The sequence below is a fragment of the Diabrotica undecimpunctata genome, chromosome 6, assembly GCF_040954645.1.
Source record: "Diabrotica undecimpunctata isolate CICGRU chromosome 6, icDiaUnde3, whole genome shotgun sequence".
NCBI classification, from domain to species: domain Eukaryota; kingdom Metazoa; phylum Arthropoda; class Insecta; order Coleoptera; family Chrysomelidae; genus Diabrotica; species Diabrotica undecimpunctata.
The window spans coordinates 4385397-4410887 of NC_092808.1; the positions used below are offsets into that span (position 1 = coordinate 4385397).

Genomic DNA, 25491 nt, shown 5'->3' on the forward strand with positions numbered 1-25491 from the left:
TGTGATAAGTGGTCAGTAGTATTAGTATTATTGTAGTTGATCTGCAAAACCAACGTTTTTTTCAGCGGTTATTAAATCTGCAAATACATAGTTCTATTTAACCTTCTTTTAACCTAGATAATTTTGTATAGATTGAGCCGTCACCCCGTATGTTCTTATTTATTCTTAATTTTTTGAACTCGATGGGCAAGATTTGTACATCACTAGTTTAGTTGTAGTAATCGCCTGTTCAATCTCTTGCTCTATCGTCCCGTTGTAAAAATACAGTGTTCACATGAAATAACGAGTTAACCTAATGTTTCTTGTGTAACTGGGAAAACCGTTACAAAAGCTAATGTCATGTTAAAGAAAGTGTAGGTACTAAGAAGGTCTAACATGTTATTAAATCCTAATTGCTACAAGAACGACGGTGCATAGCGTTATACAGAAGAAGTACTGTTCAGTACTATTTCGTTTCGGTACATCTTTTTTAGTGGCCCTGTGTGCTCTTCTAAAGTTAAACTGCAAATCTGCTTGCCAAGAGTTTCACGATTACATATATCAAGATCATTACGTCCCCCGATACTTTGGATTGCTATTCCTTGGTTGTGATAGGGAAGAGAAACCCAGGACGACGCAAAATATCCTGGCTAAGAAATTTGAGAGAGTGGTTCCGTTGCAGCTCATTAGAATTATTCAGAAGCGCGGCCAATAAAAATTAAGATAGCGATGATGATTTCCAACCTCCGATAGGAGAAGGAACCTGAAGAAGAAGGTTGTGATACTGTAAACACTAACACTAATAGTACAAATATATTTATTACACTAACTCTTACTTACTTACTCCGTGGCGTTACAACCCTTCGTGGGTTTTAGTCGACTCGACAACATGCCTCCACTGTTTTCTGTCTTGAGCAACCTCCATCCAATTCTCCACGCCCATAGTGCTTAGGTCTCCTGCTATATTATCTCGCCACCGGAGACGAGGGCGTCCGCGTGGTCTCCTTCCAGTTGGGACTTCCTCCCACACCAGTCTTACTATTCGTTCGTCAGAATGTCTTCTGAGGTGTCCTGCCCATTGGAGTCTTCTGGACTTTATTTCTTTTATGATGTTGGCGTCTGGGTAAAGTTCTTCGAGCTCTTTGTTAGTTCTTATCGTATATTGTCCTGATGCTTTATCCAGCACAGGGCCAAAGATCTTCCTTAGGATTTTTCTTTCCCAAACACATAGTGTCTCTTCGTTTGCCTTTGTTATCGTCCACGTTTCGCTTCCATACATCACAACGGGTCGTATGATTGTTTTATAGACCTGTATCTTCGTACGTCTTGTTAGTTGTTTCGATTTTATAAGGTTTTGGAGGGCAAAAAGACATCTGTTGCCGGCCTGGATCCTGTTGTTTATTTCTTGTGATCCGTTATTGTTGTTCCAAGATACTTGAATTCTCTAACGCGCTCAAAGTTAAAGTCATCGATGCTGATGTTCTGACCGATTCTGTCTCTGCTTTGGTTATTGCGGCTCATATACATATATTTCGTCTTGTTTTCGTTGATTTGGAGCCCCATCTTCTCTGCTTCCTTCTCGAACCTCACGAAAGTCTCCTTTATCCTTAATCGTGTGTTTCCTATTAGATCGATATCGTCTGCAAATTCCAGTAGTAAGTTTGGTCCTTCTCGATGAAATACTGTATTCGGTTTTTCGATTCTAGTGTGTTCCAGAGCTAAGTTGAAGAGTTGTAGTGAAATCTCCCTGTTTTAGTCCATTGTTTATTTCAAATGAATACGAGTATTGTTGTCCAACTCTCACCTTACATCGTAACCCTTCCATACACATCCGTATCAACCTGACTAGTTTTTTTGGAAAGCCAAGTTTCTGCATCGCTGTCCACAGTCTGGCCCTGCATACTCTATCAAATGCTTGTTTAAAATCTAGGAACATCTGATGAAGCTCACGATCAAACTCCCAGCATTTTTCCATTATCTGTTTTATTGTGAATATCTGGTCAATGGTAGAGCGGCCCGGTCGAAATCCGCATTGATAATCTCCAACGATTCCTTCTGTGTATGTTTTGGTTCTTTCTAGCAGGATTTTTGCAAGGATTTTGTAGGTGGTGTTTAGGGAGTGTTATTCCCCGGTAGTTAGTACATGTATTGGTACAATAACCCCTTCTTTCCATTCATCTGGCATTGTTTCTTCTCGCCAAATGTCTTAAATTAGCTTGTATATAGGACTGCACAACGCTTCTCCTCCATACACTAACTCTGTAACTCCTTAAATTCTAATTGCCGCTTTATATAGTTCGTCTCTCGTCTCTTTCTTTGAAGAGTTTCTAGAGTCCAGTGAAACTTTCGCGACGTAGGAACAGCCGTAAGTACCTTCTGCGAATCGCCTAGTACATTCGATGAGGGGCGTAGCATTTCAAGGGCCGGCGTAACAATACATAACGCTAAATTGTTTTGTCAGATTATGCCATATGATGATCCAAGATATTCCAGTAGCTGAGAAATTCAAATGCGTTCAGGATTGGTGATGGTGGATTGTCTGCATATTTTCTACCAAATTATCATCACAATTATGGTCTTTTGATAGTAATTGGTTGGTAATATTAACACATGTATACACACATATCATTAGATACTCAAAGTTGGCTCATGTAGAAATCTTGCCTTCAAAAGTGTTTATAAATATTTCATTATTGATTTATTTTAAATTTTTCTAATGTCTGAAATAAATATATCACGGTTTTCAGTGAACACATAACACACTTTCCGTCAAATCAATAATTCATGTATATCTTAAAAATACTTGCTTTGAAATTCCCGTTTTTTTTAAATTTCATTTGACATATATTATCGGAGTTCCCCAATACCTACTAAATATAAACAGTTCCAAGGATTTTGATGTTAAAAGGTAAACCCAGTTTCGATCCTAAAATCTAAAAATATCTGCAAAAAAATGTTTTGTTTTTAAATATTGGCTTTATAAATATATCCAACAAGTATTTCGGGAAACGCGAGTTCCCAAAATACACAACACAATAATTAATTGAGGAGGAAAAAATCGGTATGTGTAAATAAGTCCTGCATTTTAAATGTCAGTTATTAGAGATGTTAGTCGATTCATTTTTGAGTGAGTATTTTTTTGTATGAAGCTTAAATTTACTTGCATATGTGGGCAAAGAAGTTATTACGGTGTCATCAGTAAATCTAATATTGTTAATTAAAAATCCATTCAATTTTATTTCTGCTATTTCTAATTCAATACTTCCAGTACGAATTCCTGAGAGTACACCTTAAATACAACCACTTCATGTAAAAAAACATATGTTACGATACATCAGGAACTATTAGCTGGACGGAACTTACGACGATGACTCTGCAAACGAAAAATGGAATTGAGATTAGGAACATGGAATATCCGAACCCTCTACCGAGCTGAAACACTAAAAACTTTAGTAGACATAAAGAACACGTACAAAGTAGATGTTTTGGCACTGCAAAAAATGCGATAGACGGGAACCAGCACTCTTGACAAGTGAACCCATTCCAAATATTACTCGTATAGCTGCAACGCAAGTCATCAAACACGTAGATGGAGTGGGATTAATATTAATACACATACCCTAACTGATGACAAACCAGAAGAAATAAAAGAACAGTTCTTCGAAGACCTAGAGCAAGCATACAGAAGATGTCTCAGAAATGTCACCAAGATAGTATTAGGTGACATGAATACAAGAATATGATGAGAGCTAGTTTTCATCCCCACTATAGGAAGGCATAGCCTACGCCACGTCAGTAGCGATAATGGATTACGACAGATAAACTTAGCAGCAAAACAAGAATGTACACAAGGTAACCTGGACCACCTCTAATGGAATAGTCGGAATCAACCGCAGAAGTTATAGAGGCGTAAACATAGACTCAAAGCATTACCTAGTGGTCTTAACATTGAGGGCTAGAATTTCAAAGGCGAGCAAAGAAAATAAAATGAATAGAAAGAAATCAAATGTGTAAAACCTGAGAAATTCAACAATTTTATAACAGCACTCTGAAAACAACTTAAGGAATCAAAAATTCAGTTCAGATTGTACTATCGACGATGAGCGAGAGAAAATCCGTTTGGTTTTATTGTAAAGTTCTCTATAAGATCTGAATTTTTATTCTCTTTACTCTATTCGCTCATTCAGTACTCTCCAGATGTGAAATTTGCAATATCGGTAGCAGTTCTTGTTGGCAGTTGTCTGGATTTTAGTCGCAGTCGTCCTTGTATTTATCGGCAGTGTTGGGATTTGTTGACTTTTTCTACTACAGTTTTATGTGCGTCTTGTCGTCTTGTTTTAGGTCGAACGATAGTGCTTATACCTTTATATTGTATATATTCATATTTTTCCTATGGCACTGTTGTCAAATCTGGTTAATTAAGTGGTCCAGAGTAAATTTCGTGAAGTTCAGCGAAATTGACTGTTGTGCTAACCGATTTATCGATGCTGATATCGATACTTTAACCTTTATGCATTTGTCTTCGTTCTCTTTGAGAAAAACAACGATCTTTATGCAGAATTAGTAGTAAGAGATTCGTAATCCAACACAAATTACAAATAAAATATGTTTACTCCCGTTTCCTGAAATTTACCGATATTTACATTGTATTTTACGGAAGGTAACTATTTATCGACACATTCGTTGTAAAAACCTTTTACTTCCTATAGTTTACGATAAATCGGTGTCACTTTTCTTGGAATTAACCACCGCTTCGAGCAGGTTAAACCGCAAACAAAACATCGCATCGTACCGCCCGCCTCGCCACTTCTACTGACGAACGATTACGAAAACCGCAGCGATGTTTTTCTGAAACTTGCCATTTCGGTTCCTGCTTCTTTTATCAATAATACGATGCACTAATGTATCATAATAAATTTTATGTTCTTAACAGAAGGATTGAATTAAAAATTTGAAAACGTATCTACGATATTGAGGGAGAATATAAAAAGAACAAACATAATACAAGGTATAAAGGGATAAACTCGAAGAATATATTTTTTTTCTTTTCACTAATAGACCAAATTGGGTTGATATCAGTGGAGCGTTTTGCTTGATACCATCTGAAATGCTTCTTCAGCTATTTTTTCACTTCACAGAGTATGTAATTCGCACTATATACGCTATGTGGTACACTTATCAGCAGCATGAATTATTTATTTTTATAGCTCCATGGAGCATTTATTTTGGTATCTGGGCACTTCGGAGGTGTGTAGAGAATATCTTAGCTACCCCTAGCCTTTTTAATGTTGTACAAGACTTTCTTCGTTTGTCTAGAAGCTTTTTATCGTGCTACTTCAGCTGTTAACAACATTTTTTCACGACTTTCAAACACTTTTTTAAAGGCCTACAGAATTTACCAACTATTTCAACCATTTTTTCATAGGTACTGTGCAGAATTCGGTAAATGTGTTGTGTGAAACACTTTTTAACCGCATAAACCATATATTTTCCATCGATTTGATACACTTCTTTAATGACCTACTTGTTTTTCAACTATTTCAACCCTTTTTTAATATAGCAATCTTCTTCTTTTGGTTCCTATTCGTTTCGAATATTGGCGATCATTCTGGCTATAATTATTTTATTAACTGATGCTTTAAATACATTAGTTGTTGTTGTGGAGAACCATTTCCTCAAGTTTTTTAACCATGATATTCTACTTCTCCCAGTTCCTCGCTTTCCGAATACTTTGACTCGAAGAATTATTTTCAGTAATCTGTATTTAGTGCCGTTTTTCATTATGTGTCCGAGATATTCTAACTTTTTCCTTTTAATCGTATTCATCACTTCTCTTTCTTTCCCCATTCTTGGTAGTAGAGTCTCGTTTGTTATCTTATCCGGTCATGATATCCTTATTAAGTGGCTTTTAAAGTGTTTGGTCATGTTTGGTCATTTTACTTCTTGTGAGTGATCCCATTGTTCGTTTACTATTGTTCCAAGATAGGTAAACTGTTTTACTCGGTCTACTCGTGTATTCTTGATAAGCAGTTGGACGTCTCTAATTTTATTTTTGCTGATGACCATAAACTTAGTTTTTGATATGTTTACTTGTAGTCAAAATCTTTCACTTACTTCATTTACTTTGTTTATTAGTTGTTGTAAACTGTTTAGAGTGTCTGCAAAAATATCGGTGTCATCTGCATAGCGGATGTTCTTTAGCATTCTCTATTTAAAATGATTCTATGTTCGCAATTTTCTAAGGCTTCACTAAATATTTCCTCTGAATATAGGTTGAATAATATAGATGAAAGTATACATCCTTGTCTAACACTTCGCAGAATCTGGATCGCTTCCGTTGGTTCATCTCCAAGATTTGTTCTTATTGTGGCTGATTGGTTCCAGTATAAATTTTGTATTATACGCCGGTCTTTATCATCTATTTGGGCTTTTGTTAGAACATCCATAATTTTTCAGTCTTCTGTGTCAAATGCTTTTTGGTAGTCCACAAAGCAGGTGTAGATATTGCAAGTCATATCTCTATATCTTTGGAATAATACCTGTAGACTAAACAGTGCATCCTCTTGTACCTACGCCTTTCATGAATCCAAACTGTGTGTCTTGTATTCTCTCTTCGCAAAGCTTGTATATTCTGCGATGTATAATTTTAAGAAATATTTTTAGTGTATGGCTCATTAGAGTTATTAGCCTATATTCTCCGCACTTTTTCGCCCCCTGTTTCTTTGTTGACGTAATAAATTCTGAAACTAGCCAATCTTTTGGAATATTGCCTGTCTCATAGATATTATTGAAGATTTTACATAGTATCCACAAGGAAACTAAGTTCCTGTATTTGGCTGTATACCATATATTAAAAAATTTTTTTGAATAAAATCCTTTATAAAAAGGTATATAAAAAACCCAGTTGGGCTATGTTAAGTTGACAAAACGTTTTCGGAATAAGTATTCCATCATCAGTGTCTAGTTAATACATGGATGTAGCCACTAAATAGGTGGGTAAAAACCCTTTAAAAATTATTAAATGAAATTTAGTTTACATTATGTCTAATTTACAATTAAGATGGTAAAGTTACCGTTGGATTGGTAACATGGCGACATATGACTACATAGGTCGAAAGGTCGAAATACGTATAAGCGGTTGTCACTGCCCTGTATCAAAACAAAAATCTAATACCGTCATTATGTTTTATTACTTACTTCGTTTGGAGTACCAGAAACTGAATTCACTACGAATTTTGACCAGGATGAACGGCATGTGGAATGCCATTGTAGATTCCCTTGCCGAGTAATTTATCCAGTTGTTTGTTTCGCAAGTTTTAGAAGACAGTGGTAAAAATTTGAATTCGGTTTCGCTAGGTAGAAATCGTTTGATTTCTCTTTTTGTTTATTCAGTTATGTTTCGGATATACTCCAACTATATGGAATATTTATTGAACTGTATGGAGTATTTCAGATTTTAGTTTTATTTCACTAAACTTTTAGTTTCGTGGACTAATTTATATATTATGGAACAATTACTTATCCGGACAAACCACCCTGTACACACAGATGTGAGATTTTCTAAATTCAAAGAAAATACATCAATTTCCTGTGCAATGATGATATAATTGCCTAATAACTAAATATTTAAATGACGTTACTTTAATGAATGATTTCAGTTTCGTAAATCTAACTCATTACATTAATAATTTTTGCTACGTCGGAACTCGGTCAGATGATGAATCATATTGTTTGTATGTTTATTATGATGAAATGGTATTGCTCATTGTTACTTTTGTTAGATAAGCGTGCAAATCTTTAGTTTCATGAAAATATTGAGAAAATCTTAGTAAAGATGAGGAAATTTTATTTGCCTGTCAATAATAATTATTACTGTAATTAGGACAAAAAATAAGTTTCGTGACATGACATCTCTGTAGAAATGTCAAATCCGACATCTGACAGCGTGGTATCACTTTGTCGTTTTCTCGTTTTAGTAATAAACGTACTCAGAAAACTAACCAGTAGTAGATGTGGTTTGGAAACGATAAAAAACTCAAACTTGGACAGACTACACTGGCCCGCTGTCTACCAAACACAGAATTACTTCTTGAAAACCATAACGACCCGAAGCACTTATCGTCAGACATTGCCCTAAGGAAAGCCGCCCTAGAGACGATACACACCAAGTACCCAGCACATGAGTGGCTCCACATCTACTGCGATGGATCCTCGATGCCGGACTCGGGAAGAACAGGAGCAGGATATGTCTCAACGTTCTTCAAAGGCTCTATAGCTGTGGGTGCCCCTCTCACCAACTACGACGGCGAAATTGCTGCTATACACGAAGCTGCAAAAATCTTGAGAATTTCCAACACCCCCAAAAAGTTGCCTTTTTCATCGACTGCCAAGCCGCAATCCTCGCCCTGTCGACAAATCGATACACCGACTGTGCCAAAACAATATCTTGCCGCGTCCAACTATCGAACTTGATGGAAAAAGGGTGGCTGATTACTCTACAATGGATCCCTAGTCATGTCGGTGTTGAAGGAAATGAAGCGGCAAAAGAAGGCACTACTCTTCCACAGCCCCCTAGCTTCCAATCGTACACATCAGCAAAGTCCACCCTTAGAAGAGGAATCAAAGCGAAGATAAAAGAGCAGCAAATACAAGCCGGTGCTGGAAAATCTTGGGCCCACCTAATAGAGTCACCAATCCCTCGCAACTTGCCGAGACCCATTAGTGTAGCCGTGTTCAGAACAACTACGGGGCATGACTACCTGGCCTCCCATCTACATCGCATCGGCGTCCGCGAAAATGACAACTGTCCACTATGTGATCAGCCCCAGATGGATGCTGCTCACCTTCCAGAGTGCCCAGCCCTGAAAACAGACCCACCCGAGGAGGATGAAGATCGCCTACGAGAAACGGCTCGTCTGTACTGGTCAGCGCGCCACCAAATGGCTAACATGCCAAGGGTGGGCGTTGGCTAGTAAGTAAGTAAGTAAGTAAGTGGACAGACTACACTGCGTTTGAAAATGATTTATAGAATAGTTTTTATGACAAAACTGATAATCTCCAATGTCATGATAAACCAGTGACGAATAATTTCAAAATTATTTGAAATTTTCTTGCCTCTAATGTTGCAGTAATTTTATTAAACTAATAATGTAATAAATATTAATGTAATAATAAAATATCAACAAGAATTATTATCTGATTTCCTTGGTTTTCCGTCTGGAATTAATAAAAGACTTTATGGCTGTTCAAAAGTTTGGGCGAATTGCCATTATCAATGAAAACTTAATATTTTATTATAATTTCACTATCTTTCTAAAATTTGTGAATAAAAGAATCGTTATTTTCCAAATTAAGTTTAGCATAAAGCTGTAATGTTAGGTTTATTATTTTTTATAATGTTTTTATGTATAATAATTCTTCTATGTAAATACCGATGCGTCTGTCCAATATAATATATTGTGGGCTGAATAATTTGATTGCTTTGTGTGTTAGACAAAATACAACACTTTTGTGTAATATGGGTGCGTTGCTGTTATAATTTAAATATCTTCCAGACCAAATATCTTTTATAAACAAGCTTGTAGTCATTCGGCAGTCGTTGTAATATAAAAACGAATACTACTCTCAGATTTTCGCGTAGCCAATTTCGGCAACAATTGCAAAATTAGTAATGGAAGTCTTGGAAACATCAATCAAGATTGATCAATCAAGATTGTTGATCATTCAGGATAGCTCGCCTCAGCATTTTAATAGAAGCTTCTCTTCAATAATGATTAACACGTGAAATAGAAAATAGCAACAGAATTACGTTTTTTGACTTTATTTACAAATATAAAGCAAACATTATACATTTCCGCAAATAAAGCAATGTCAAAAATAATTTGGGCTTCAAAGTGTTAATAAAAATTTAATTTCTTAATCAGTTTGTAGTCTTACTTTTATAAGATACTGATAATACAAATAATGATCAAAATATACAATTCTCGAGACTAAATACACGAAGAACCGGCACCGCCGCAAAAACAAACAACCTGCCTGCATCTGCCGTTTCCCCATTTGATCATTCGCCGATAAACTGGCCAGAGCCAAAGCCAAACCAACTGAGATTTCTCGGTATTGCCAGGTACAAGTGCGATTCGATTCGTTGTCTTCTCGGAATTCCACATGAGACTGCTGCTGCGATTGTCGATTGTCTTGGGTCTTCTCTTTTATAATTCCGTTCTTCTGGCGTAACCGTTTCGTTCTGTTAATGTGGATGCCGCGAGGGGTGAATGCGTCTGAGCAGCTGGAGCCAATGAAGGTGGACCTTAGCGTTACAGAAGGTGTTATACACATAAACATATAAATATTATATATATATATATATATATATATATATATATATATATATATATATATATATATATATATATATATATATATATATATAATATAGGGTATTTTCGTTCTTATTCATTCCAGCATTTAGCATTTACGACCATCAAAACCATGCTGTCCACAACTTTCAAATGTATTGTATTATTGCAGTATTAAAACTTTAATAGAATTTTGTTATTACGTTGAATAGTCCTTTAAAAAAATCCATCTCTTTCTAGAGTTTTAGCAATAGTGTATCTTGTATGTCTAAAAAATATTTTTCCTTAACAAAAACACAGAAAAAGAGCTTTCCTTTAATTACTTTAATATCATAATTGATAATTTTATTAATAAACTTAAAAATCTCCGCGTTTGCAGAGGTAAAAGAACTCGCTCGAGGAGTTCCTCGTGACGCCATTCTTTTATTTTTATTGTGTAACGGATCCGAATGCCGCTTTAACGTTTCTCTATAAGGAAATTAAAATAATTCTTACCTGAGTATCCGAATACAGACACCCAACAAAAGCACGCACCTGCCGAATGCCTCATAAAATTGATTCATTTTGGGGAACTCCTCGAAACACTTGACATTGGCCACGGAATAAATGTGGTTTTATTCACGGACGTATAAAAGAAGCAAACAGGTAGGTATGAAAGGAAAGACAGTGCTCTAGTTCAGATTTTTTTATATATTATATAAGTTTATATTATATATATATATATATATATATATATATATATATATATATATATATATATATATATATATATATATATATATATATATATACAGGGGGGTCCTTAAGTAATTGTACTACAAACAGAAACCGTACATTCTGCACTTTAAAATATTACGATTTAAGCCAACTTGCTTTAATAAAATGTTGATATTAAGAAAGATACAGGGTGTTAAAGTGGAAATTTAAAATTTTATTTTTCGGTATAACTTTTACGTTTGTTAATATTTTTGGACAAAAATTTACAGTTGGATGCATTTGAGCAAGATAAATTATAATTTTATACTTACTTTATTGTAACTAATAGAGGGCGCTACATATGCCACATGTGTTGCATAAATTTGCGCTTAACTTTTTTACTCTTTAAGCTAGCTCTATTTGTGTTAAAAAATATTGAAGATACATTATTTTTACAAATAAAAGGTATACCTGTTAGTAACCTGAAAATTCAACCGTTTTCGAGATAAATGCATTTTATAAGTCAGCTGCACAATAATTCTTAGTTTGATATTTGTGCGGTAAAGCACTGAATACCTGTAGATAAGCATAATTCATAGTTTATTCTTATTAAAACAACTTAAAGATGATAATGTAACATCACAAAATGATTTGTTATGGGTGCTAAATGTCTTATTGGAGAAAAGATATTTCATCTTCTCCTTTAGGTGCCGTATTCAGACGTTGGCCGTCATCATGTTTACAATTTCCCTTTTCTATCGCTTCTTAAGTTTCTATAATGGCGTTGTATTACTTTTTCTCTATTGTAAAATGCTAAAAACCCAAAATATGTGGTTTATGCAAGATGGTACACCACCACATTCTAGGGAGAAGGCAGTTAGAACATACTTAAATACAACTTTTCTGAACGTTGGATTGGTCGTGGTAGTCATATTCCTTGGCAATGTGGTGAGATATTGATATAATTATTTAATTCATAAAAAATCCGAAAAGAATACTTATTATGGATTACGTAAATTGTTTACCAATTTTTACAACCAATAGAAACTAGAGCACAGGTATTGAATAACACATATGTGTCCTGTTTCATAATACTTTTGCTACAAATCTAACCTGAAAGACTCAGCATTTTTACAAAAACATCATCATTGTGCTAATAACCGATATTGTTATAAATATAGTAAACACACAGGCAATTTAGTTTACCATAATATTAGTTCGTTAATAAATCATAATAGTCATTTGTTCGAGATGTAATTATAGTTACTCGTAGGCTGTAACGTACTCATATAAATAAGTAAAATCATCGATAGTTTATTCCGTATGTATATAAGTAACCAATGAACGAGATACATCACATTTTAATACATTATTTAACTTCTGCGACAAATAAGATGTAGTTCCATAATATACCATAAGATTTGGATATGTATCCAAAATAATATATTCATCCATTATACAATATAGCCACCATGTAGCCCCGAATTTAATCCGCTTGATTTTGGTGTATGGAGCGCATTAAAACAACGTGTCTATAAGAATCCCATAAATATTCGCAACCAACTATGGGAAGAAATAAATATTGCAGCAGTTTCTTTAGAACCAATGATGCTATTTAATATGAGACGATCTTTTATGGAATATATTGACAAATGAATTAAAGAAAATGGTGGACATATCGAACACCTACTTTGCCAAAAAGTTATGTTATTTAGTTAAACTATTTCTTAATTTGGTTTGTAAACAAAATGTTTTGATTATAACTTTAATTTAACATAAAACGTAAAATGTTTGATGTAAAATCCCGTTATTCTGTTATTTTGTCAAATCCTATTATTAATTATCCTGCTGATATATTTATTTTATTTAATATTTTGTTAACTATTAACTTTAGTTAAAGGTATTTTTTACCAAAATTCAGAAGAATTAATGTTTTTGGCTATTTTTTCTTCGTTGCCTGGAGTAATTGCCTTAGATCAGAATTATGCAGCTGATTTTTAAAATGCGATTATCTCGAAAACTGTTGAGTTTTGAAGTTATTAACAAGTATACCTTTTTTTTGTTAAAATAATGTATCTTTAATATTTTTTATCCCAAATACAGGTAGCTTAAAGAGCAAAAAAGTTGAGTGCAAATTTATACCACATATGTGGCATAAGTGGCGCCCCCTATCAGTTACAAGAAAGTGGGCATCAAATTATAATTTCTCATATTTAAAAATACCTATTTTTAAATTTTCATATATAAATGTTTACAAACATGAAAGTTATAGCGAAAAATAAAATTTTAATTTTACATTTTAACACCGTGTATCTTTCTTAATATCAACATTTTATTAAAGCAATTTGGCTTAAATCGTAATATTTTAAAGTGTAGAATCTACTGTTTCTTTTTGTACAATTACTTAAGGACCACCCTGTATATATATATATATATATATATATATATATATATATATATATATATATATATATATATATATATTAAAATTTATTTTAATTTCAATAAAATTGACAAAACAAAAGATTGAAAATAATAATCATTTTTATTTTTAATAGTTTTTTATTTAATAAATATCTCAATGATCTTAATTACTAACGCCAAATTGTATATCAGATGTTAAAATTTATTCTCAGTGTACCTTTGTGAGTTCTGAAATACCTTTGGAATTAACAAATATACATAGTTTCAAAAGTTATGCATGACCCAAAATTTTCGCTATTATTAACGATTATCAGAAATTACTTTTTTTTTCTCGTATATAATAATAAGAGAGAAAATTTGGCCGGCAATATTTTCCACTGGTATGAAAGTTTGTTGCCTGGCAATTTTCGCGAATTGAATTTTGACAGTTAAATCACGAGACGGTAGTCGAGTGTTTTTATCAATATTATTAATAATTTTAATATTGAGTATTTCCACCACGGGCATCGATGCAAGCCTGGATCGAGCTCTAATACTGCTAACAAGTCGATCAATCATTTCCTGTGGCAGACTTTCCCATTCTTCTCTACAGGTTCATGATGGGTTCTAGAAGATTCAAACGGCGAATATCTTCTGCTTCAAGATAGTCATTTTCATTAACTGCTTGAATCCTATGTGAGCGGGCGTTATCATTCATAAATACAAAATTTTCACCCACTGCCTCTCACCATAATTTCAAATGAGGTTCTAAAATCCCAGAAAGTATGGGACGGGTATGTGCTAGTTGTGCAGCTCTTGTTGCTTCTCAATTTAAACAGATTCTTGTCTCGTCTCAAAAAAGCACAAAGTTCCAAAACTGTTGAGGGAACTGTAGGTGTTCTTGAGTCCACTGGAGACGGTGCAAAACATATCTAGGTGGTACCTGAGGAACTCTTATTGGTCGACGAAACCTGACTCTAAAATTCTTCTTATTGTACCCAACGATACTCTAACTCCTGTTGCATGCCTGAAGTCTCTTTGGAGGGCTGGTACAGACATAGAAGAATTTCTTCGAATGGAAATTCTGATATATCCATTCAATTGTTCATTGGTAACTTGGGGTTTAGCAGAGCGAGCTCTATTCTGTATCAAATTTGTCTCCAGAAATCTATTTCATATCTGTGAGACATCAATCTGAGAAACATCCTCTCTTTCCGTCACGAACCGCTGTGAATGGCCTTCTTCAACTCTTCTTGCACGGTCTAACTCAGAAATTAAATTATCATACATTATAAATAAAAGTCGTGACTACGAGGGTTGGTGAATAACTTTTGAAACTATGTGTAGATTGAATGAATAATATGTGACTTAAATGAAATAAAGCAAACTGAAAGTCCAATATTACAAAAAAAACTAAAGACGAGAATAAATTGAGACGAATGACAAAGAGCTATATTCATAATAAGAGCAGTAGATCTTCTATTTGTGAAACCATCGCAGTAAAATTAATATTGTCCCGCCACTGGTTATACCTAAAACTAAAATCAAACAAGTGGCTGTTATCTGCAAACATTCAGTATAATATCTACATTTTGTAACATAATATGTATTCATTTCATTACTGAGTAAAATTTTATTATCAGTATTTAATTCTTATCAAAGGTTCAACTTCGAGCCGGGCAATGATTCACGATGTGTGAGTCGAACTTTATTAGTATTTGATGTTTCTCGTGAGTCGCGGTCGTCGTTGTTAGTAAATATTTTCCAGAAAAGTGTTATTCGACTAATGTGCGTGGAAGAATTAGTGGTGGTGTGTCACACTGATAAAATGTGTACGTTTGTGTAAAACAGTGGATATTTATTACCTTATAAATAAGAAGTAAGTTTTTATTGGCCGTATTTTAGTGGGAAAGTTAGGAAGAATGACAGAATCTTTACTCTTATTAAGGTTCTGTATCCATTAGAATGTTGACAACTGCATTATCCATTATATCTTGTGTACTGTTGATCCATACAACTTTATCGAAGTTTTTTTGGTTCGCAGTTATATATACTTAGCCAGGAATTTCTTTGACTGTCCTTTCCACTTTCCTTCGATCTTTTCCTCAATGATGAGTTGTTGGATGCTCTATTTTTGATTACTCACAACACGATCGCAATACTTAATTTTTTTTAATTAGGTTAATTTTTCCCTTCTTTTTTGTCATTCTTTGGAAGTTTCAAAGTTGCTAGCACAAATTACCCAACATATTACGCTCGATCCTAGGAGATAAAACCACAATTCAGGTACTTTCAGTTTCTTTTCTAATGTTTATGTTATCGTCCACGCCTCAACATCATACAACACTTTAGAAAACACGTAGCATCTGAGTATTTGAGTTCGCAAATTGAGTTTACAACATCAAAATAGCTTTTACATTTTGTAGAACATTTATTTTGCTTTAAGGGCATGTTTTCGTAGTTCTCTTTCCCAAGTTTTTGATCTAGCTCTGATATATCAGAAAGTTTTTTACGATATCGTTGCTGTGTATTTTCGTGAATTAGACTGTTCAAATTGCATTGCTTACCCTCTACCTTTTGGTTTCATGGTGTTCTTGGTGTTCTGCAATGTTGCTGTTTATTTAGGAACAGTGTTTTTGCTTTGCTCATGTAATGGTACTATCCACATATCTTCTGGGCATCATTTAGTTGCATTGTATTCCTCTTTCAACAATAGTTGATGTTTGTGTAAAACGTATTGAAGTCGCTGGTTTAATAATTAGAATAAGAACGAAAAAATTAAATATGTGATTGTGAATAAAATTAGTAATTGGACAAAGAAAAGAAAGAAAATTAGTAACTGGACAAAGAAATCACTTACCATTTGTTGAAATGTGTGAATTGGCAGGGTACAAAATCAGTGTCTGCGTGTCACGTTCGAGGGACAGATCGGATGAGTCCTGGTCAAACTGGAGATGTGCACACGTCGATGTTTCGTTTTGATCTCTGCGTTCTCTCGATTTGGGCTAAAACCCTCTGACAAATCTTCTTAGGTGTACCGGTGGTTAGTGGGGCAAGTGCACCATCATTTAAATGAATGGTTCAAAGAAATTTGATATTTTAAAGCGTTTTTTGAGCTTTCAAGACGATTAACAACAAATGTACTTCTTTGAACTTGAAAACAGACTACCATATAGGTTATATGCCTTAATATTAAAGCAAAATATGTCAATAAATACTAAATACTTTCTAAACATTTGACATAGTTATTACTATTTTGATGGGAATAAACCATACATGAAATTTAAAATAAGTTTATTGACGTTTCAATTTCAACTTCGTCAGTAAACTTCAATTGTGACTTATTCCCATTAAAATACTAATTACTTTAAGATGCCACAAGAAAATAGCTTCAGAACATTATTAAGTTGACATAGTTATCTTATTATCAATTTTATTTGCATTGTTTTTTCAAAGTTATTGCTATTAAAGTAAATTGATCTTATATGTCAGACATTCTGTTATTTAACAGTGCCAACTAATCATCTAACCATTTAAACTGAAAGAATTCCCTATACAATAATTTTTATATACATAATTTGAAAAGAGGAGAATATTAGGAAAGTTGCAGGGAAATAAACAATTCACGAAGAAACGAATGATAATGGAACGGGACTATGCAACTTAGCTTAGCAATGGACAATCACACACATTGCCAGTACAAAACTCCGACATCAAAAATAACATAAAATAACATGGCTCCTTCCAGGTCGAAGTGAAGGTAACCAGATAGATTATGTATCAAAAAATGCTAAGGCTAACACAAGATGTCAGATCATACAGGGGAGCAAACGCTGATTCAGACCATATAGTAGTAATAGCAAAATTAAAAATGAAAATAATAAGAACGTAAGTTCAACGAAATAAGAAAAAAATCTGAAATCTTGACAAGCCAGAAACAGAAGCAATATACACAGCAAAAGAACTACAAACAGTTGAAACTGAAGATATAGAAACGAACTGGAACAACATCAAAACAAATGTAATAGAGTCAGCAGACGGTCAAAGGCAAAAGAGTGGTTTGGTGAAGAATGCAAAGCCAAACACAGAGAAGAAACAAGCATGGGTGACATGGATAAACATCGGAACAGATGAAAAACTAAATGAATAGAAGAGGAAAAACAGCAAGCAGCAAAACGATGTAAAAAGAAAAATCAGTATGGATTAAAGAGCAGATGGAAGCAATATAAGCCAATAACAAAGAGAACAAAAAATTATACGTTTTTATATTTCATATTTTCAAAAACGTCTTCAGTAAATTTACATAAAGCTTTACTTGCATAAATCCTTGGAGAATTTACTTCCCTTTTTCATTATTAGCCAAACATCGACGAGAAACTATTTTATCCAAATTATGTCAGAAAATGACAATAGAAAATAGGGCGATAATGCACATCCTTGACGTCGTCCGAATTTTCAATATTGCAGAAATATTAACAATCTAAAATCAATAACTGTTCGCTGTAAGTGCCCGTGAAATGATACATTATCAACGTTGATAAAATTTGAATAGATATATCTGAGTTGTCGATTGCATTATTGTTGACTATGATTCGATGTTGTTGTAGTCTTTATTACGTAATTCCCCATTTAAAATAATTATTTATACAAGTTTCCTTTTTATTTAAGATGTCTAGATACATTGTGTAAATTTAATGTTTAAAAAACTTTTCTGAGATAAGATATTTTCATAATATAACATCCAAAGTCTATACCAGCGGTGGCCAAACTTCGGCTCGCGAGCTACATGTGGCTCTTTGAAGGATTATTTGCGACTCTCCATAAATTTATCCGACTTTATGTGTCCTTTGTATTTTTCCTTTTTTGTTATTATATTTTAAAAAAATATTATCATTCCGTTTGTTTCAAAATGTCTTTTATTACTGACAACAGATATGAAACATTCATCGAGTTTTTCATTTCCAATATAATTATGACCCAAAAAAGATTTGGCGAATTAGAATTATCCCTCCAGTGCGCATGTGGGTTAAAAATTACACGAATACACGGGTGAGGCTTGTCAGAATAATTTGTTTGGCAATTTTTTTAGTGTAAAATATATTTTTTTTGAAAAATTTTTTTTAACCTTTGAAATACTCAAAAATACAAAAAACAACAGGATTTCTAGAAAAACAACAATTTTAAACCCATTAAGTCTATTAGTCTCATTAAGAAATAACTAAAAACTAACAAAACACCAACTTTAACTCCAAAACGAAGTTTTACACCTTTTTCCGGGGATTTTCCGAGATTTCCGGGGGGATGGGGGTTAAAATTATGTCAAATTAAAAATAAAAAGGAAGTTTTTACGGTGAATTTCAAATGGACTCAATTTTTCCGAGCTTTCCCATATTTCCTGGCCAGTGAAAACTATGTAGTTATTCATATTTCGACGAGCTACCCCAAATTAAAAAAAAAGACGCTTCTAGTTCCTACGTGTTTCAATTTGAAGTTCCGATCTGGAAAAAAAAAACGGAGCTTAAAAAGTTATCCCCTCCACTTTCCTATGTCGATCTTTCGAAATTACCTTCGTTTCGAAGGGCTGTAAGTTTCGAAAAATTGGATGAATGTTATAGTTATAAGTTTCAATATAAAGTTTAGATTTTCATTCAAAATTTGTGCAAATTTTAATTCTTAATGTTTATAAACAATGGAGATATGATTTAAAAAAAAATAGTCCTTAACTTGGTTCCTATTGGTCATAGAAGCTTTTTTTTAATGTGAGTTTTTTTAGCTATTAAATGTGGAAATAAAGCCTACAATCCATTTAAGACGACAAAAGGACTTCTACAATGCTGTGCTACGTCCCCTACTCTGTTTAAAATATTCTTGGAAAAGACACTCAAACCATGGAGGAGAAAGTGCGAAGGAATGGGCATACCAGTAAGAGACGAATACCTATACACCTTAAGTTTTGCCGACGATCAAGTAGTCATCGCACAAGATGAAGAAGATCTCAGCTTTATGCTCAAAAAACTAGAAGAAGAATATAAAAACAACGGAATGGAAATAAACTTAGAGAAAACCGAATACCTAACAACAGAAAACAAGGATATGAGAAACCTAGAGATAGACGAGGGAAGACAAATAAATGGAACAGATAAATTCAAGTATTTAGGAACCATAATATCGAACCAGGGAACAACAGAAGAAGATATAAACAACAGACTTAGACAAACAAGAAACTGTATAAGACAACTAAACTCAGTTTTGTGGGATAAGAACATTACGATAAAGACAAAAAAGAGAATATATAATACCCTGACAAGAAGTATCCTGACATATGGGTCCGAAAACTGGACAATAAACAAGAGAAATAGAGGTAGAATAAGAGCAGTAGAAATGGAGTTCCTGAGGAGAAGCTGTAGACTTACAAAAAGAGACAGAATTGAAAACGCAGAGATTAAGCGGAGAATGGGAGTGCAATCAGACATAATCGACTATATAGAGGAGAAGAGACTATCCTGGTACGGCCACGTCAGAAGAGCGGACAGAGGACGCTGGATAAACAATATCACAGAATGGAGTCCGATTGGAAGAAGAAAGAGAGGAAGACCCCGAAGGTCATTCAGAGATGAAATCGACGAGGCTATGGAGAAAAGAACCCTGCGAGATGGAGACTGGAATGACAGGGAACATTGGAGAAAACGGTTGAGTGAAGGAAGACAGTGAAAACTGTGGAAATCCTTAGTAGTAGTAGTAGTTTTTTTACCAGCTATCCAATGGTTGTACGTACAAGTCTGTAGCTTGAAAAATATAGAAATTATTACAATTGTTTATAAGTAAAAAACATACCCCTTTTTCAAACGTTTATTTTGTAAATAATTTCGATGAAAACGCAATATGCATTTAACTTCTGAGATAGTTTGAGTCTTAAAGAATCCTATGAAATTTAGAGAAAAATAGAGCAAGTTCAATAGTTTAAATATTTAGCCTCAGGGATAAATAAATTAAATAACTTTTAAACTATTTGACCGATCGGGGGAAAATTTCGCACAAATTTAAAAGACGGTAAATTCCTCGATGTTCAAATGTATTAATAACATTTTATTTTGTTAATAAAAAAATTAATAAAATCTATAAATTAGTGAAAAAAAACTGCTTTTTGCAAATATCTATTATTGCAAAGCTATTCTTGATGTAAAAAAATGATATAAATATTGTTTATATAAAATATAAGGGAAAAAACTTAATAGACAAAAAATCAAATTGTGACCATAAATTATTGTTAAAAAAAGGCAAGGTAAAAATACGAGTACTTTTTCATCTATTCGTCATCTAGTAACCCCCACCTATGTCTTAACAGCTTCAGATATCTGCGAAAAATTTTGTCGTGAAATCGATGATTTTTGCATAACCAGACTGGGCTATTGACTTCATGAAGACTTGCTGTCATATTGGTCATATTTTAAGAGTGGTAATATTGAATATGTAATTCACTTCTCTGGCAGTTATTTTTGTATAGCTATCTCATTTAACATAATTGAACAATCCCCTTTTTGAAAAGATAAATAAATGAACTGTGCTTCTGTTATACAACAGTTGAACTCGATTGATACGTTCAAATCAAATAAATATTTAGTACTAACACCACTTTTATATTAATTCTAACAGATCACTAATAAAAATAGATACATATCGAAGCTTCTACGTCAGCTACGGTTTTTTCGACGGCGATAATCAAAAAAATTACGCCTTATCACGAGCAATTCATTACGAAGACGATTGTTTATGTTTACAAAAGCTACCAAACAATCTTTTTCGTGTTTTGTTTCAACGTCACGCTAAGGTCAGTTAGTTGTTAAAAAAGATGTTTTCTTTCGAATGTATTTAAAAAACTGGGTTCAGTTCGAATGATACAATTGATGTGACAACAATGTGATGTACTGGTACACAATATACAACAATGGACGGTTTAAAAATGCGGTATGTGCGAACTGTGGACTTTGAATGTTGTATCTCGCTCTTGACTGATGAGGTGATAAAGTGAATTAGTAAATAAAGAAAACACATATTTCGGTTTGACGTAACTTTATATCTAATTGTTTTATTAATTATTCTGATGGCTTTTACAAATAATCCTTCTATATTTGCTAAATTCTCCTAATTATATCTTCATTGTGAGTTGGTGATCATTGTCGTATACAGTTCTAATGATATTTATTCTTCAGTTGACTGTGATAAGATGTGTTGTCTACCCAGATAAGGTTAGGAAATAAGTATGACATCCAGTTCCAGACATACAGGGACCCTACCTAAAATGTTTTTTGGAGTCTTACTAAAACGTGCCGAAATGTCGTGGAAAACCATTTAGTTTTAGCAAACAGAATGTAAAGAAGAACATTTAGGACAAAAACTCGAGATAAAGACTTAAAATGTAATTAAAAAAACTTAAAAACGTCCACACCTTAGGAGAATGAAAAATAAAGGTAGAAGAAGCATATTGACAAACAAAACATAAAAAAAAACGTAGATTTAGTATTACATAGTAATAGATTATGAAAACTTTATATGATATAATTTCGTATTTCTATATTCTCGAGTCTTTGTGAGGACAACCTTGATGAATCAGTGTTCAAATAGTATTATCAAATGATAATAAATAATAAAAAAGCAACTTCAAAGTGATGTAATTTAAATAAAATATGAATCTGTATGATTCTTGGAAAAGTACTTTATATTGCGAAAAAAATATTATCTTAATGATGGAATAGAAACACGTAGGTAGGCTCACTTGAGATATCCTCAAATATTTCCGTTTTTTATACAATAATTTTAGAAGAAAACTGTGGAAAAAAAAAATCGGTTGCCTGTAAAGTCGGTTTTACGGGCGAAGATTTTACGTGACAACGTCTTTTTCTCGGTAGAATATTTATTGATATGAATATTATTAAATTGCACAATAGGAACAAGGAATTGAATGAAAATAAGAATTGCATTACCGATTTATTAGGTATTTTATATATTATTTATATTTTATATATTATATTTTTATATATTATTTATTTTATATTATATTATTGATCTTATTATTTTCTACAAAATTTATTTGAAAATTTTTTCGATATATCAATTAGTTGCGGAGATATCGATCATTGAAGTTATTGTTTGCTACCAGTATTTTATATATTTATTTTTTTCAGTTATAAAAAATTACTATTTCCAATTGTGTCTACCAAGTATGGTCACATGTATTTGCCTACATATTAAATAATAATAAGTACAGATAATGTTATGTGACGTTCACTTCTGATTATATATATTTTAATATTTTTAATTTTAAAGAATCAATTTGAAAATCAAAACACTTATTCAGATCGAAGGTTCAAATTTTTGCTAAATAAATTTGAAATTAATTAAAATTTGTAAATGTAAATGGTAAAGTTGAAAATTAAAACATTTACTAAAATTGGAATTTGAAATTCTTGCTAAACACAGTTAAATTCTAACTCCGCGCGTGGTGATTGGTCGGTTTAGTTCGTTTGTTTGGTCGCCCTGTTTTGACAGGTTAGAAGTTATAATTTGTTATTTTAAATGTTTGACTAGCAATACGCGCTGTTTCTTCTCAATCGACTGAATTACGATTGATTGCAGAGTGATTTAAACTAATAATTTACTTAACACTATCAACATTTGTCAATAGTATGACATAACCTATAAACTCAGTTTCTCAACTTTTGTGTCAATCTAACAATTAATCAATCAATCATAGTTTACGATAATGAAATATTAGTGTACAATTATTTACCTTTATTGTTGTAGTTGTTGTAAATGACGAATCTAAGCACTCCACATTTTCACTACAGACACAGCTGACGATACTTTCAACGATTTTCAACTTTAGCGATTCAACGCGCCTAATTCTCTAGTGCCGCGCGCAGCGGACCGATCATGTTTGAGTGGGAGAGAGACGCAAGGCATTCGCCGGTCCGGCAGGCCTCTCTCTCGTTCGGCGACTCACTGTAACAGACGTGAGCGGGCGTTACACTTTTTCTTAAATGACTCCGAGCCACAACCTAATTTAACACGTTGTCACGTCAAAATAGATTTATTTTCACCACAGCGGCAATACCTTCAATTTGTTTTGCTCTTATTGCGTAAGCGTAAGCTTCATATATTGTATTTATAGGTTTTTCTCCCACTTTGTATCACTGTTTGCCTCTTTGAGTTGTTTAGCAAAATTCATTTTTTTCACACTTTCCGCCAAATCAATAATTTATGTATATCTTAAAAATACTTGCTTTGAAATTCTCGTTTTTTAAATTAAGTTAAACAAGTTAAATAAAGAGACGTCAAAATCCATCAATTAGATATATATTTTATAGAGCGAATTTTAAAGTTCCCTTCATTACACCATAGCGAATTGGAACTCCATATTTTGAAGCTATGTAGACGACTTCCTTCAAAGGCAATATATTTCAATCTTTTTATATTAAATCTTCAGTCCTTGATTTTTCAAAAGCCGCTAATTGGGTTTCTTAATTGTTATAATCAAACTAGCTATAAATTTAAAAAAGGGACTAGCTTCATCCCTAATTATCGTAGAACAACTTTTTTTTGTTTTAAATATGTGAAATTTTAGAATATATGGATAAATAATTTTTCCCTGAGCAATAACAAAAAGGTTATGAATTATTTTTTATGAACGTTTTTGCAATGTTTGAAATGGTTTTTTTCACTTAAAAAAGAAGAATAATTAAATGGGAATTTGACAATTTATTTGGAAAAAAATGAAATTCAACATATTTGGGCGTTGTTAAAGTATAAATTGTGAATGACACAACAACCGGTCGTTGTATACAGAGGATTTAAAAAATTGAAAAAAATAATTAAACAAAAATTCTCAACAAAAATTTAAAAATAAAGTCGTAGGCTCTTGTTAATAAAGTGTATGACCGCTCTGTTTTTAATCGATCTGGCACACTTCTTATCAAATTTTCAATATCGTATTGCTCAATTTGTTGCCATTACTATTTTATACAGTTTAGCAGTTCTTCCCATGTCTGGAACACTAATCCTTGCTGTTTACACGTCTTTTTAGCATATCCAAACGTGCTCGATGGGCTTCGAGTCAGAGAATTGAGCAGACCAGGGCAATACCTGAATATTGTTCTGTTACAAAAAATTTCTCACGATTCTTGCAACATGCGGACGTGCATTGTCGTGTTTTTTCTGAATTGTGCAGCCTATGGACGAACAAACGGTTCAAAAATATGATCTCGATATTAATTTGCTGTTAAAAATCCTTTAATATGAACGAGATCAGTTCGAAATCCTATTGAAATTCCAGCACAAAATTCCTCCTTGATATCTGTCAACTTCTTGAACGTTTTGCAAGCGAGATGCGTTGCCAGGTGTTAACCATAGCCCCCATCTTCGTGAATCGAGTCGTAAACCAAATCTGAATTCATCGGTGAAAAGAATGTTTGTCCATTCTCGTTCTTGCCAAATTTGATGTTCTTCGGTCCATTCTAATCTCCTTGTGCGATTTCCACGGGATAATACTGGAACTTTAATGGGAAATCCATCGTGAAGATTACCCTCATGCAACCTATTTCTGACAGTTTGAGCAGAGGCATTAATGTCATGAATGTTTTGATAACATTGGGGTTCCTTAATGCCTGAAGGCAAACAAACCTGTCATGTACCGGTTGTGTTGCTCTTGTTGGACCAGTGTGTCTTTTCCTTATATCACCAGGTTCTTGAAAACGCTGCCATAACCGTCCTACAGTACTTTTGGTAGAATGCACAGCTTCTGCCACGTCGCGGATGTTCACAGCACCCTGTATCATATCAATAGCTCGTAGCTATGTTTCACGATCAAGATGATTTCTTTGCATATTAACTTAGTTACAACTACGATAACAATACATTCGAACTACACTTACAACCGATATTGTAATTTGTGATAAGATATATCCAACCAATGATAAACAAATTTTATTTTAACAGAAAAATATTGCTTCTTGAAAGTAAACGACTTTTATTTCTTGTCCCCTAGAACTTAGACCATTTTGAT

General features: G+C 33.3%; 1 protein-coding gene across 2 annotated transcripts in view; it reads left to right on the plus strand.

Moving 5' to 3' along the window:
- Nucleotides 1-25491, plus strand: part of shn (zinc finger protein schnurri) — a 78315-nt gene that overhangs the window by 31988 nt on the left and 20836 nt on the right. The window contains exon 1 of one of the 2 annotated variants that reach the window (XM_072534036.1): nt 15082-15312. The exons of the other annotated variant lie outside the window; for it this stretch is intronic. The gene's annotated coding sequence lies outside the window, so the exon portion shown is untranslated. Of the gene's footprint in view, nt 1-15081; nt 15313-25491 lie in introns of those variants that run through there. 2 annotated transcript variants of the gene reach the window in all.